Source organism: Xenopus laevis, chromosome 2S (assembly GCF_017654675.1).
Source record: "Xenopus laevis strain J_2021 chromosome 2S, Xenopus_laevis_v10.1, whole genome shotgun sequence".
In the NCBI taxonomy this organism is placed as follows: domain Eukaryota; kingdom Metazoa; phylum Chordata; class Amphibia; order Anura; family Pipidae; genus Xenopus; species Xenopus laevis.
In genome coordinates, this window is record NC_054374.1 from 18,983,148 (window position 1) to 18,998,342 (window position 15,195).

At 40.4% G+C, this 15,195-nt stretch overlaps 1 protein-coding gene across 1 annotated transcript in view; it reads right to left on the reverse strand.

Moving 5' to 3' along the window:
* Positions 1–12,404, reverse strand: part of tiam1.S (T cell lymphoma invasion and metastasis S homeolog) — a 31,618-nt gene extending 19,214 nt beyond the window's left edge. The window contains 1 exon segment of the mRNA NM_001096632.1: positions 12,148–12,404. The gene's annotated coding sequence lies outside the window, so the exon portion shown is untranslated.
* Positions 12,405–15,195: the final 2,791 nt, after the last annotated feature.

Here is a 15,195-nt window from a genome sequence, read left to right on the forward strand (position 1 = left end):
CAAGTCATGGGAATATGTTTTACTTGCATGGGAACAATCTGACTAATCTGCACCCTCCCCTGCTCTTATATTATAGCAAACAATTAATCCCAGCCTCCTTTTCCCTCAATGACAATGAAAGGCAACTAAACCTATAGTATATATATATATATATATATATATATATATATATATATATATATATATATATATATATATATATATATATATATATATATATATATATATATATATATATATATATATATATATATATATATATATATATATATATATATATAAGAACCAGTGCCAAGCTGGCTCTGATATTTTCATTGCCCTAGCAACTAGCACAGAAGCTCTGCAGTCCGATGGTCAAATGTCATGTATGCCATGAGTTTTTGAATTGATAAAAGATTTTGTTTTTGTTTTTGAATTGATAAAAGATGTTGTTAACTTTTAGAATGATGTAGACAGTGATATTTAGAGACAATTTGTAATTTGTTTTCATTTTGTATTATTTGCGTTTTTTGAGTTATTTAGCTTTTTATTCAGCAGCTCTCGAGTTTGCAATTTCACCAATTTCAGTGCAAATTACCCTGGCAACCATGCCCTGATTTGAACAAGAGACTCGAATATGAATAGGAGAGGGCTTAAATAGTAGAATCAGTAGTAAAAACATTTGTAGCAATAAATACATTTGTAGCCTTACAGAGCATTTGTTTTTTTTTAGATGGGGTCAGTGACCCCCATTTGGAAGCTAGGCTCAGAAGAAGGCAAATAATTAAAAAATATATACAGTAAATAAGAATAAATGAAGGCTAATTAAATGGGCCACTCTGTAAAATACTAAGGGGGTTATTTATTAAAATCTGAATAGCAAAAACTCAAAAAAAAATTACGTTTTTCTTTTTACTATAAAATCTGAATTTTTTCGTAAAAATATAACCTATAATGATTTATTAAACCCAGAGGATGGAAAAAGTCAGAATTCGAAAATCCGGCATCTCAGACCTGCCAAGGTTGTATATAAGTCAATGGGAGAAGTCCCGAAGATATCCTGATCTGCACTGGGTTTCGTGGGGGTTCAGTGTCTGAAAAGCAACACTAACACAGTGTATTTCTTAAACAGCACCGGGGACAGCCGCGAGACAAGTTGATGTGCTAATTAGAAGGGCCATTAAACTGAAAGGCTTTATTGCTTTGCTGAAACGTACAAGCATCCAAAGAAAAACATTATTATTCCCTCCTGCCCAGTCAGTCTTGTTTGGGAAAGACTCGGCTTCCTGGTGGTGTTACAATTCACACCTATAGGATAGAAACGTGCCGGTGCCTTGAATTATGTAGCGTAACCGCACTGGATTTTGTTACAGGACAAATATAGTTCTATTTCTGTCTTTTAATTATTTATTTATTTTTTGGTACCTATGTTACAGTGAGAAGCTTATGAAAGAAGAGTAAACCTTAATTGAGCAATGAAATTGCCTGATTTCAGGTCCCTTTTGAGACAATTACCTGTTAGTGAACGGTCAAGCTCCAATGGCCAAGGCTTGGCACATTCTCTTTGGGAAGAACTAGATGGCTTTTATTTTTTATCTTGAAGCACCAGAACTATTATATAAGCTGGGGCCAGGGCATGACACGAGAGAATGGAAAGGTCTGGATCAGTTTGTGCCCCATTCAGCTGTTACACGGCTCCCAATATACACAACTGGCAGTTGAAGGTTTTTCAGAGATAGAGATAGTTGGCTGAAGAAGTTGCAAGTTACTGGTCCAGACAATTGTAAGTGTGTGTCACCACTTTGTTCACCATACACAAGCTGACCTATATCTGATCAACAGGCCTGTGAGCCATAAAGACAATATTGTACCCAGTGTTGGACTAGGACACCATGCACCCACCAAAAAACCTTAGACCAGGGGCCCACCAGTTCATCTTAGACCAGGGGCCCACTCTCAGTGTTATTATTCTTCCTCTATTATTCTCTATTCTCCTAGTCCTAGTCTTTTCTTTATATAATATAATCTATTATTTTATCTATTTAGCCACTGTGTTCTCATAGAAATATGGAATGGCCATGAAATAGGCCAAATGTCTAGCAGCATGAGGGCCCACTGACACCTTGGCCCATCGGGACTTTTCCTGGTATCCCGGTGGGCCAGTCAATCAAAATTAAACCAAATCAATATCTGGCCATGTATGGACAGCTTAAATATCAATCAAAGTGGGGGCAAAGGTTTAGAATTTAAAGTGTTTTTGATAACTTTGTATAATAAGCCTATAAATGTGTTTTGGGGTGTATCTTCATTTCAGAGGACTTTATGTTACTGCGCGGACGGGCGTTAAAGCACCTGTTCCTCCTCAAAGCCTCTTGTAATTAGGGATCCATGGATTGCCCGCAGTTTCATCTAAGCTGTTAAAGGGCAGTTGTTAGAGGAATGTGAAATTTCAGGCAGGAAATGCAAGGAGCCAGTGTCATTTCTGGGAGAAAGCCGGCCAGCACAATACTCTGTTCCTTTTATGTCTTATTCCAGGGAAGGGACACTAGTGATACTACCAATCAAGGTGTAATTATGCTATATATATGTAGTACCAGCTGAGGGTGCAATTCATTGTTTAGGGCACAGCTAAATGGGTGAGGACGCTCCCTTAGGAGCCTGGTGATTCAGCTGGTCTCAGGATCAGATCCTAAACTTTAGCTCACCTTTAGCTACTCACCTTCTTCTCCGATGAGCACGCACTCCAACAACTTTAACAATAGATGGAATGTCCACTAATACATTTTTTTTTTGCATAAGGATTTCAATGGTTTTAAAGATATTTGTCAATGTAGATGCTACTAAAAGCTGGCTGGGTGTTCATTTTGGAACTCACTAGGAATGCACCTTTACAGGTCACAGGTTGTGCTGCAGCCAGAGGCAGAGGATTATTATCACGTAGGGATGTTAACGCTGTGCCCTAAATTCAAATTCCAATTACCCCCCCCAACAAAACCCAGATTTAAGCCTGACACTAAAAAAAAGACTGGGAGCATCTGCAAGCGCTTCAGAAGTCTGTCAACTTCTGAAATTAGTTTCCAGAGGCATTTTTGCAATTGGGGCTTGCACCAAACTAAAAAAAATGGCATAACATGTCACACTTGGGGAAGTTATTTATTAAGGCTCAATTTTTTACCATTATTTTAATAACATTTCAACTAAACTTCCATCCACGATCTGGCTTACTTTACTAACAATTCGGTTTTTAAAATTGTCCGTACAGGAAAAGCCTCCACAAAATCGCGTGACAATTCAAATCATGCATCTTTTTTGAATTGTCACCCAAAAAACCTGAATTATTCAGATTATCGAATGAAAAACGTATCAAACGAAAACCAGTGTCAAACAGCCCAGCACTTTTCACAACCATGAAGGCTAAAAACATGTTCCAAATGTTAAAGGGATCATTGACTTTTACAGGTTTTAGCTGGAGTATTTTGAGGTTTGAATTTTAAGCAGCTTTGGAGTATAAAAAATCTCGAAAAATGCAAGTGTTTTTTTCCTCTATTCAGATTTAGGAATATCATTTTACAATTGTTAGGCACCCCCAAGTGACTATTTTTACTTACCTGAAACTCCGGGCCCATACTCCGATCAGCAAAAAACTGCACCGGTGCCGGGGTTTTTCTAGCGACCACCACGGAGAGATCCTCTTCCTGCTTCACCGGTTTTCAAATTTCCAGAGTCAAACACATGCGCAGAAGAGCGAAATAGCAGACTTTTTTTCCGTTAAAGTCTACTCTACTGCACATGCGCAACTACATGAAGATCTGAAGAAGCCAGAAGAGCATCTCTCTATGGTTGTCAATAGAAGAACCCCCGGGCCGGCGCTCCTATCAGCAGAAAACAGCACCGGCCCAGGGTTCGTCTAGCGACCACCAGGTGTCAGGTAAGTAAAAGTAGTCACTTGGGGGTGCCTAACCTTTGGCACCCCCAAATGTTAAATGCTATTCCTTCTCCTTTAAAACCCGACCAGAAAAATTTGAGGCTTTATAAATAGGCCCCTTAGTGTTAGAACGGTAGTTTGCCTTTAAGTTTACTTCTGAAAACTGATATCTACACGTATTAGTTGGGAAAAGACTGAAGCTGAATACTAGTAGTCTATTGGGTACCTCAGTGGCATAGAACCAGGTGTTAAGCAGACATAAAGAAAAATGTTGGAATGATCCACACACAAACAATATGAAAAAACCTTCGATTCATGTGATTCAACATTTTTCGTACCATGACAGTCGTTTAGTCTATCGGACAGGTTAAAAGATTTCTGTCGGCTACGGACAATATCAACGGATGACTGTCATGGCTATTTGTTGGACATAACTTTTGTTCTTTTACTACTTTATTTAATCTGAATGGTGAGTTGCAGGTTTAATTTGTGAAGTCTGATTGTTTGTTGAAATTGAGGCTAAAATCTGCACGTCTATGGCCAGCTTTAAGAATTAAAAACCACATGTATGGACACATCCCTGTTTGTGAGTGCACACTCCCTTACTCCTGACATAGACGGTGCTCCAGGGATGGGCTGCTCTCCCATAGCGATGACAATAATTCACAAGCACATAGTTTAGCAGTACATACTGGCTCTCACTCTTGGCCTTACTGGTTTGCTCTATCAGGGAGGGAGGAAGAATGCAGCACAGGTCAGGTGCCCCAGGGAAAAGCTTAATAATAGCTGCTGTCACAAACAGACAAGAGTCACAACTCCTGTGTTTACAATGTTCCAGTTTAGTTAAGTATATGCTTATTAGAAAGCTTTCTCCATTAAAGCTCCCTCAAGACATTAACCCGGCTTTTCCTGCATTATCAGTCCATATACAAGGAGCCAAAACCATTATTATCTTTGTCTGTTTCTACGGTTTCTGATCATCCGCTACATCAAATACTTCCCTTGTCATCTTTCATTTGTTGATAGGAGCAACAGGGGCTCAGACTACGCAGAACACACAGCGGACCTTATTTACCGTTCCAGAGACAGTTACGTCTCGGTAATGGCAGCTCCAGGCATAGAAATCCTAGTTATGGTGTTGTGGGAACAGTACTGGTGCCATTAAACTGCTCAGATACCAAGTGCTTGTATTGAAACAAATCAAATTAAACTTACCTGTCTTCCCTTAAAACATATCTGTGTTGTTATTGCTGTTAGGAGTCAATGTTTATCGATAGAAAAGTCTCCCTGGCACACACGGCCATTTCTCTGTTGGAGTATTTAAAGGAAAACTTTACGTAATATTTAAGCAACAGATAGTTTATATCAAATTAAGTGTCAGCTTGAAGAATCTTACCAAACTGGAATATAAATTTAAGTAAATATTGTCCTTTTACATCTCTTGCCTTGAACCACCATTTCAGGATGGTCTCTGTGCTGTCTCAGAGATCACCTAACCAGAAATACTGCAGCTCTAACTGTAACAGGAAGAAATGTGGAAGCAAACGACAGAACTCAATTGGCTCATATGAACTAACATGTAAAGTTTGTTTGTGAGTACAGTGAATCCTACGATCCCAGGGGGCGGCCCTTATTTTTTAAAATGGCACTTTCCTAATTAGGATTACCCAATGGCACATACTACTAAAAAAAAGTATATTATTATGAAAATGGTTTATTTACATGAAGCAGGGTTTTAAATATGAGCTGTTTTATGCAATATATTGTTCGGGGGGAATAGTTTTCCTTTAAGCCAGTGCCTGAAACCTCCCCTCCCACATCACATTCATTTCAATGAAGCCAGTCTGGCAGTGCCAATACTAAAGATTCTTAGGCCAAAAGTTTTGAAAAAAATGTGTGTTTTCAGGTTAATGGGGAGTTGGTAGGGGTGGTTTTGGGTACTTTTTCTATGGCAGAAAGATCATGACCGAGAAAATGCCCCATGCACCATAACCCTTAGCTCAAAGCAGTCTGACTTTTATCAAACATTTTGCCTAACCCTGTCACTAAGCCTGTAGCACTCAGCACTTATTGGGTTCAGTGAATTATTCTGTTAAAGGGAGACTGCTATCAAAGGTACCCATACACAGGCATACATGGCCAAAAATCAGCCAGATATCAATTTGCTGGTTTGATTTCCCCATCCAACAAGGACCAGCTTGTTGAAACAATTCCATGGAACTGTAGGGCCAATGATTGTACCGGCCCAAACTGGCCGAACGTGTGGGTGGCCAAATCAGTCCTAGGTCTACTTGTTTGGCAGCCTCTTAAAATGATCTTCCAACATTGGGATGCAAAATAATGGCTGTGATTGGCTATTTGGTAGCCCCATTGTAGACTGGCAACCTAAAGGAGGTTCTGTTTGGCAGTACACCAAAAGTTTTCCGGATAATCTTTCCGTAATTTGGATCTTCATGCCTTAAGTCTACTAGAAATTCATTTAAACATTAAATTAACCCAATAATCTGGTTTTGCTTCCAATAAGGGTTATATATATATCTTAGTTGGGATCAAGTATAAGCTACTGTTTTATTATTACAGAGAAAAAGGAAATCATTTTTAAAAATTTGGATTATTTGGATAAAATGGAGTCTATGGGAGACAGCCATTCCGTAATTCGGAGCTTTCTGGATATCGGATTTCCGGATATGGGATCCTATACCTGTATTACATAAAGCAGAACTTTACAAGGAGAATAAAACCGAGATCCTGTTCTAATTACTGCCCTGAGAGATACCGAGAGAGCCTCATTATTTCAAATAAAAAAGGATGAGCAGGAAGGCAAGACAAGCTGCTGTGAATGGGGGGAGAAGCTAATCCTTCCAGTAACAGAGGATCACACTTGCCCTGCTACATCTTTATTCTAAATTTAACGTCTTCCAGGAGGTGCGATATGAAATGTTCACAGATCTAACAGATCCATCGTTTGCATTTGAGTATGTTGTCAAGCCCATATTTATGTACAGTGACAAACCCAGAGAAGGGATTTCAATATCATTAACCCTTAAACCAATGTCATAGGGGCCACACTACGACAAAGGGAAACACTCATCCAGCTCTTAAGGTGGCCATAGACGCACAGATAATATCGTACAAAACTAATTTTTGTACGATATTCGGCGCGTGTATGGTGGGAAAAGAGCTGACTGATATCAGTAGAAGACTTGGATATCGGTCGGCTCGTCGAACGGACTGGACGGAAAATTTGGATCGGGTGCCTTTGAAGGAACCCAAACATCGGCCAATGTTAGTGTTGAATTGTCAGATAGAGGTAGAATTCTATTGTTTCTATCTGTATATCTGAAGATTCAGCTCTACATGTTTGTATTGAAATGAACAATCTTTCTTGGAAAGATCTTTTTCCAAGAAAGATCGTAATTGTTATGTCTATGGCCACCTTTAGTCTCGGAAGGGAGGCAAAAGTTAAGCAGGCCATAGACGCAAAGATCCGACCGTACGAATCATCGTACGATCTGACTTTCCCATCTCCCGACCTGCCACTAACCATTCCGATCAAATAAAGTACAAATTAACAGATCAGCCCCTGACAGCAATCTACGAAAGTTATGTCCGACAAAAGCTAGTGACAGACTCCCTCTGAAAAATCGTATGATCGGCAATACACGCAGAGATATTATCGGCAGCCGACAGAAATCTTTTAACCTGTCCAATCGACCAAACGACTGATCTCCGCCGGATGAAAAATGTCAGGACGCTCCACAAACGGTCCGAAAACCGTACGAATCCTCGATTCGTACGATCAGATCTTTGCGTCTATGGCCAGCTTAAAGGAAGAATAAAGTGCCACTAAGCAGGGGTTACTAAGGAGATTTCCCAGAAATTTTAGGCACTGTGGTACCATAAATCCATGTTATTGATGGATGAGACCACTGTCTCTTTCATGGCTACATTCAGGAAGTCTATGGTCTACTAACTGGGGAAGTCATAGCAATAAAAAGCAATGTGTCCCCCTACAAACCTCTAATTTACTCCTCTATCATGTGCAGGGACAGTATTGAAGAGATGGATTATATAGTATGGAAGTAAAGTGAAATGTAAAAACCTTAACACTTGTAGCCTCATTTCTTGCACGAAGACTAAATAAATAGTCTCTGTAAATAGCTGCAGCAGATGTATATTAGAGCAATATAAAGAATGATGATGCTGTATTTATATACAGCATCCTTGATCCCCAGGAATACTAATGATGCTTTAGTAAGAAATAATTCTATGTCCCATATTAAATTAATACAGAATATCAACCAATCATATGTCTGCTTTCAATATTTTAAGCACATCAGTAGGCTACTGGATAGGGGCTAATTTGCCTGCTCAATACATACAGCATAGAGGACTATTGCATACACTTAAGTCTATGCACTTAAAGGAGAAGGAAAGCTACGGAGGCATTTTATTGCCAATAGATTAGCTGCAATAGTGCAAGCTAGAATGCTATATTTATTCTGTAGAATTCTTTACCATACCTGAGTAAAAAGCTCTAGAAACTCTCTGTTTGTTTAGGATAGGAGCTGCAGTATTAAAATGGTGTGACATCACTTCCTGCCTGAGTCTCTCCCTGCTCTGGGCTCAGATTACAGTAGAGAAGGGAGGGGTGGAAGAGGAGCAAACTGAGCATGCTCTTGCCCAGGGCAATGAGGTTTAAGATGAAGGCAGGAAGTCTGATACAGAAGCCCATGTGTACACAATAGAAGGTAAGAAATGCTGTGTTTCTTTTGACAGGGGACTCAGAGCAACATTACTTTGGGGGTTTACTGGTATATTTTGATGGACCTTTCTGTTAAGGCTTACTTAGTTTTAACCTTTCCTTCTCCTTTAAACATACACAAAGCAGGTACAATACATATAGTCAGTATGGAGAGTTATAGACTCCATGGTAATACTAATACAGGCTTGAAGGGTCCTAGATCCTCTGGTACAGCAAATACAACAAACATGTGGTGCCCATACTTTACTAATGCAAGGTTGACTTTTAGTGATGTTGTCCCCTTATGATCTACATCCATAAAAGCATTGTTAGCATTCTGTTAGATTGGAAAATATTACTTTTAATACTGATTTATGAGAAAATGTATATTGTTATATTTAATAAACAACTATTCTTATGTAACCTTAACATAATAAATATCTGAATGAAAAGCAAGAAACAGGAGAGTGTTTTAGGCAAGCTGTTTGTTGACAGTGTCTTGAGATCTACTGATCCCCAGCTTAAGCTGGCCATAGATGTTGAGATTTTTAAAAGATCAGATCCTGATCATGAGACCACGATCTTCTCAGAACAATCGTGTGATCGTACGAATTTACCATCAACTAAAAAGACCAATTTGCCAGGAAAACAAAGGGGAGCTGCCTGCTTGGCCCTGCAAACATAGATAGATTGCACCGGGACCGACAAAGATTTTTTGAGCTGGCCGATCAATTTCCTGACAGATGTCGGACGAAAAATCGTAAGAGGTACGATCGTTCGAATCCCACTAACCACACAATAATTTCGAAGGATTGGTCGAACTTCCCTAAAATCAATCGTTCGCCAAGAAGAATCGTCGCGTCTATGGGGAGCTTAAAGGTCTACGGGTAGAAGATCTCCATCTACCTTTTGGGCACCCCTGCCCTATAGTATGCCCATAAAAATAAGAGCCAAGTTTTTAGGCTTTGTGCACAGTGATATGTTATAAGCCAGAGAGCTCCAGGCTTTATACTACAGTGCATGAACAGACAGAGATCTTTGAATCACTGACCTTTTGGTAAAATACACTGTACAGGGTTGCACCGATATTGTGCAGAACTGTATAGTTCATCTTAGAGTCCTGCATCGGGTCGAGTACCCGCAGAATACCCAAAAGGTGGTCAGTTTTGGGCAGAATACCTGATTGTGCGGGTAGCCCGCGGGTAACTCATCTGGGTACCCAGCTATGTTGCAGGACTGGTCCCTCTTATTCTCTCCTGAGTTTGTGGTAGCAGATTAGGGACCTGCACAATGTTACCTCCGGGTAAAAGTGACGTCACTTCCGGGTAAATAGTGATGTTATTTCCGGCTTTCGTGGGCGCCGGGTGGTAAGCGAGCTGTTTACAGGTTGGGTAGTGGGTCTGGGTGGCGGGTGCGGGTCGGCTTGCAGGTCCAGGTTGGGCACGGGTCTGCCCAGCTGAACCAGCACAGGTCTCTAGTTCATCTATAATTAAATGAATGAGCTGGAAACCAAAAGAGTTCAAAGCACCAATCTCTACAGCTCTGCAAATATATCAAAAACCCCGTAGCACTCAATGTCACTCAGAAGACTACAACGCCATCCCCGTGGGTATACATGTGCTCCTTTTGAAGTCACAGTCTGCATACTTCTCCAATAGCAAAAATAGTAATTGACACTGAGGTTCAGGGGAGGACAATTCCAGTCTCTTTTATCTTTGGAGTTTGCTACAACACCTCATTTCCCACCCTGCAATAGATCTATGCACGTTTGGCCCTACTGGGGTTGTAGGTCGCAGATCCACTGTAAAAGGGCATGGGACAGATAAAACAGGCTCTGATCTTAACTTCCAAACGCTTTCGAGGCAGGCATAGAAAAATCCGTGGAGAGCAGAGGGGAGACACGGTGACACCGAAAGACAGATTAGCAAATGCCTTACAGATGTAACCACATTCATCCAGCTGCTGCTTGATTTCCGGTATTACCAGTAGTTTCACAATTGCACTTTTACTGCAACTGCCGACAACACAGACACACCAAGCATTCAGATGCTGAGTGTTCCATCCCACAAGTCGGACTTACCCCACCAGTTCTACAGAACTTACTGTGACCTCGACACAGGAGTTTGTTATAGTCGTACAGGCAATTGCAACATGACCATCACCCTTTCCTCTTCCTAAAATCATCCCGGTTCCAATTAGGGTCGCCACCTGGCCGGTATTTTACCGGCCTGGCCAGTAAAAATAATGGTTGATCCCAATGTTATTAATAGGGAAAGAATATAAATATATAGGAAGGCCGGTATTTTTTCCCAGAAAAGGTGGCAACCCTAGTTCCAATGAATGTAAACACATCCAGTGCTACTATGTAACCTGAGCAATTATAAAGGGAGCCGGAGAAGCTGAAACAATATTGTTACTTGTGTAGTTATTTTAGTTTGACCTCAGTGGGGGTCAGGAAAATAGAGATTATTATTATCCTTTACATACCGTAACTTTCTTTTTCTGTAATCGACCGGCAAAGTGGAAATTTTGAGTTTAAAGCTTAAAAAAAAGCAGCCCCATTGATCCCAAATAAACACAAGCCTGTCCGGATCGGGTTACAGGAAAATACCCTCCAACGCTCCACTTTCATTCAGAAAGAAAAACGTATTGTGCAGGGGGTTGTGCTCAGATTTCAGTGTGTGTGTGTTAGATGCAAAGGGAAGACACACAATGTGGGTCTGCGGAGACTTTGGCTTTTCCCCACTGCCTATGTAAAGGGGAAATATACCTTGATTTCTGCACGACATTCTAAGAGATATATTTGTGCTTTACAGAGATTACACATTATCCACATCAGTTCCTGCTAGGGTTGCCACCTGGCCAGTATTTTACCGGCCTGGCCAGTAAAAATGATGGTTGATCCCAATGTTATTAATAGGGAAAAAAAGATAAATATATAGGAAGGCCGTTATTGTTTTCCAGAAAAGGTGGCAACCCTAGTTCCTGCCCCAGTGGGGCTTACAATCTATTAGAAGGAATAACGCCTATGAGGGATTATAACATTGGCTAGAGACATGCGAGTGCTTAAAGGGGAATGATTGATGGAAAAACAAATGTGGAAAGCCTTGCATAATATTATGCGTCATGCGTTCTTAGAGAAAGGCAAATGTCTGGGGGGTTTGCAGTGATCAATAATGAAAGTTTCTAGTTTTTATTTTTATACTACAACTCCCGGCAAGCTGCTACTTCTGATTATAACCAAACTCCCTCCTGTTATTCATATTATAAATCAAACGAAACAATAATAACCATATCCACACGGACAATAAGCAAAATGTGCTTTCACCTAATACATTGCCGGGTGTTTGTATACCGGGTTCCCCATGAAGACAAAAGGCACACACAGCCTTTAAAGCAAAGTTAAGTTCTGTTTTGCTCTTAACCCCCACCGTTCTGTTACATTTTCTACATTTCTTTCCAAAAACTAAGGGCTGGCGGAAGAGAAAAGCAGACTTACCCATTGTGTGTGAGCTTGCACGCTTTTCCTCGCTGGCTTGCACATGCTGTAACTCCACACTCCGTGCACTAATGAGAAACCTTTCACAAGTCATTGAATGGATTGCCGGCTGCCAGTGCTGTGGGTGGATCTCCAAGTTTCAAGTGAAGACAAGACGGGTCATTTGGGGCGTGTTGACTTTTTTTTTTTTTTTAACTCCCTTCCTCCTTTTATTCTGTTTGCCTGGCCTTCTGGTATTTAGTCACACACATAACAACTGTGACTTGTGGGAACCTGTGCCCGGCCATCCTGCAGTGGGGTGGGGGGTGCTTGACCCCCTGCTAGCTTTATCTAATTGACTAGGGGGATGTCCCAGCTGGGTGACAAGAAATTTGCAAGTTTAAGAAAAGCAGTGCAGGTAGCTGGAGAACAAGACAAAGGGGCTTTCTAGCCATTTGCACTGAACCCCCAACAAAGAATTTAGGATGGTAGGAAGCTCAGCAAAGTGCATGGGAGATGCCATTTAGAAGGTTATTAAATTAGACATTCTGGTGTCAGTCTATTAGAATCTTCCCCTATTGTTGTCCTCTGTTTAAACAAGTCCCCACCACCACAAAATGGGTAAATGTGTTTAACTTTCTTAATTTTGCAGAGCAGCACAAGAGGAGAGTTTAATGTATGCACGGGATATTTGATCACTATGTTTGAATTAAAGCATATGTTTGGGAGATGATCTTTACTGTAAAGAAAGCAATGTTTTACATATATTTCATATTATATCCCTGATTTATTCTTTAAATAACAAGAGGGTTCTCTTTTGTGTGTACAGAGAATTGGTGGGAGTGATCATACTGCTTCTCTTACAAACACATGTTGACTTTCTTTCATCTGATGACTGTATGAACAGGTCGCATTTTTTCATCCAGAGCAATGGAATTGCATTTAATAGAATCACACCATGGTTGGTGAAGGGGCTCATTCACAGAGGGAAGGTCGACCGATAACAATGAAAAAGAAATGACCCAGCCAATCCTCTCTCTCCGCATGGGGCCAGCTTCAGCTACAGTCTTACACTTCACTTTTATTTAAAAGGGAATAAAAAGAAAGCCAATGCCTACTAATGCATTTTTGCCTTTAATCTGTTTATCCCTGTCTTAACTCTTTCCAAGCCATACCCCATGTACAGCAGATAAACAGGGTTACGTATTTCAGTGTTTTTGATGTCTTTGTCCTATCAAATAATGACACTACAGGGCTCATTTACAAAGTGCAACCATAGTTGCAGCCACCTAATTAAAGGTACTTGCGTCTAAGATCACTCCATGCACTTCTGAATTGTTGCACTGAGTATCCATTACATTTGCCCTGCCTAGGGTTGCCAACTTTTCTAGAAAAAAATACCGGCCTTCCTATATATTTATGTTTTTACCCTATAAATAGCATCAACCATCATTTTTACCGGCCAGATGGCAACCCTAGCCCTGCTACTATCGCCTACTGATGGGCAACCCTGGATATACCACCATCCTGAATGTGACAGTAGCTTCTCTCAGCACACCGCATTCATTTTGACATATTGCACACAACTGTAGCAAGCACAAAGCTGCACTCGCTGTAAATGACACAGGAACTGCGTGTGTGTGGGGGGGCATGACATTGTGGGTAACATGAATTGCATCCAAAATTGCATTTGAGCACTACACTTGTGGTTGTAAGTGACTCCCTTATTGCCATATAATGGGCCATGGAGCTGAAGTTCCAGCAGCTGTGGCTGCCAACCATGGGCTTGTGCAATCCAACCATGGGCAATAAAATGTTTTTCCCCAATTCAAATAATATCTAGACAAATACTAATCAGGTTTTACCTGAACTGATTATTGTCTTGTTTAGGGATGGATGATTGGCTGCCCGTTCAACTCCAATATGGCTATTGGTAATGTTACTGTAACCATTTTGCCACCATTACTACCATGGCATTTAGTGCAATTTAGATATTTTGGCACACACCATTTAATAACTTAGGGGTGGCAAAAAATTGGCTACACTTACCTCCACTGCGTGCCATGCCAGTTGCTTGCAAGTGCTGGTGGAAGGCAATTTGTGATAACTGACAATCACCTGAAAAACCAGTTGCACTATTGCCAGACAAACACTTGCACAATTATGCAACAGAAAGAACAGGGGAAGAGTGGTACCAAAATCAAAAAAATAATGGGCAAAAAAAGGCACCTTTAATACCTCTATGTGCTATTGCTCTATATCTATGTACTGTTGCTCTGTCTGGCCCCACTATTTTAAGGCTCTAGGGCAGTCGACCCTATTTGCAACCCCTAAAGACAGCTCTGTTTGCACCAACCAATTGTTATGTTGTTCAGTAACCACAATACAAATACCTGCACCAAAGCACAGATACAGAAAGCACCTCCTATCCCCTGCAGTATGAGAGCAATTGTATTAGTGTATACATATACTGCGTTCACATAGAGGACACTACATTAGCATATAAATACAGCTATCTTTCAACAAAGGTCAGTGGAAGCAGTAAGTGAAGATTAAAGAGATTCTGTCATGATTTTTATGATGTAGTTTTTATTTCTAAATTACACTGTTTACACTGCAAATAATTCACTCTACCATATAAAATGTAATTCATGAACCAGCAAGTGTATTATTTAGTTGTAATATTGGTGTGTAGGTGCATCTCAGGTCATTTTGCCTGGTCATGTGCTTTCAGAAAGAGCCAGCACTTTAGGATGGAACTGCTTTCTGGCCTACTCAATGTAGCTGAATGTGTCGCAGTGGGACCTGGATTAGCAGGGGGTGATATCACTCCAACTTGCAGTACACCATTAAAGAGTGACTGAAGTTTATCAGCGCACAAGTCACATGACTGAGGGCAGATGGGAAATTAACAATATATCTAGCCCCATGCCAGATTTCAAAATTAAATATAAAAAAATCTGCTCTTTTTAGAAATGGATTTCAGTGCAGAAGTCTAATGGAGCTGCACTATTAGCTGATGCATTTTGGAAAAATAAAACATTTTTTTCATGACATTATCCCTTTAAG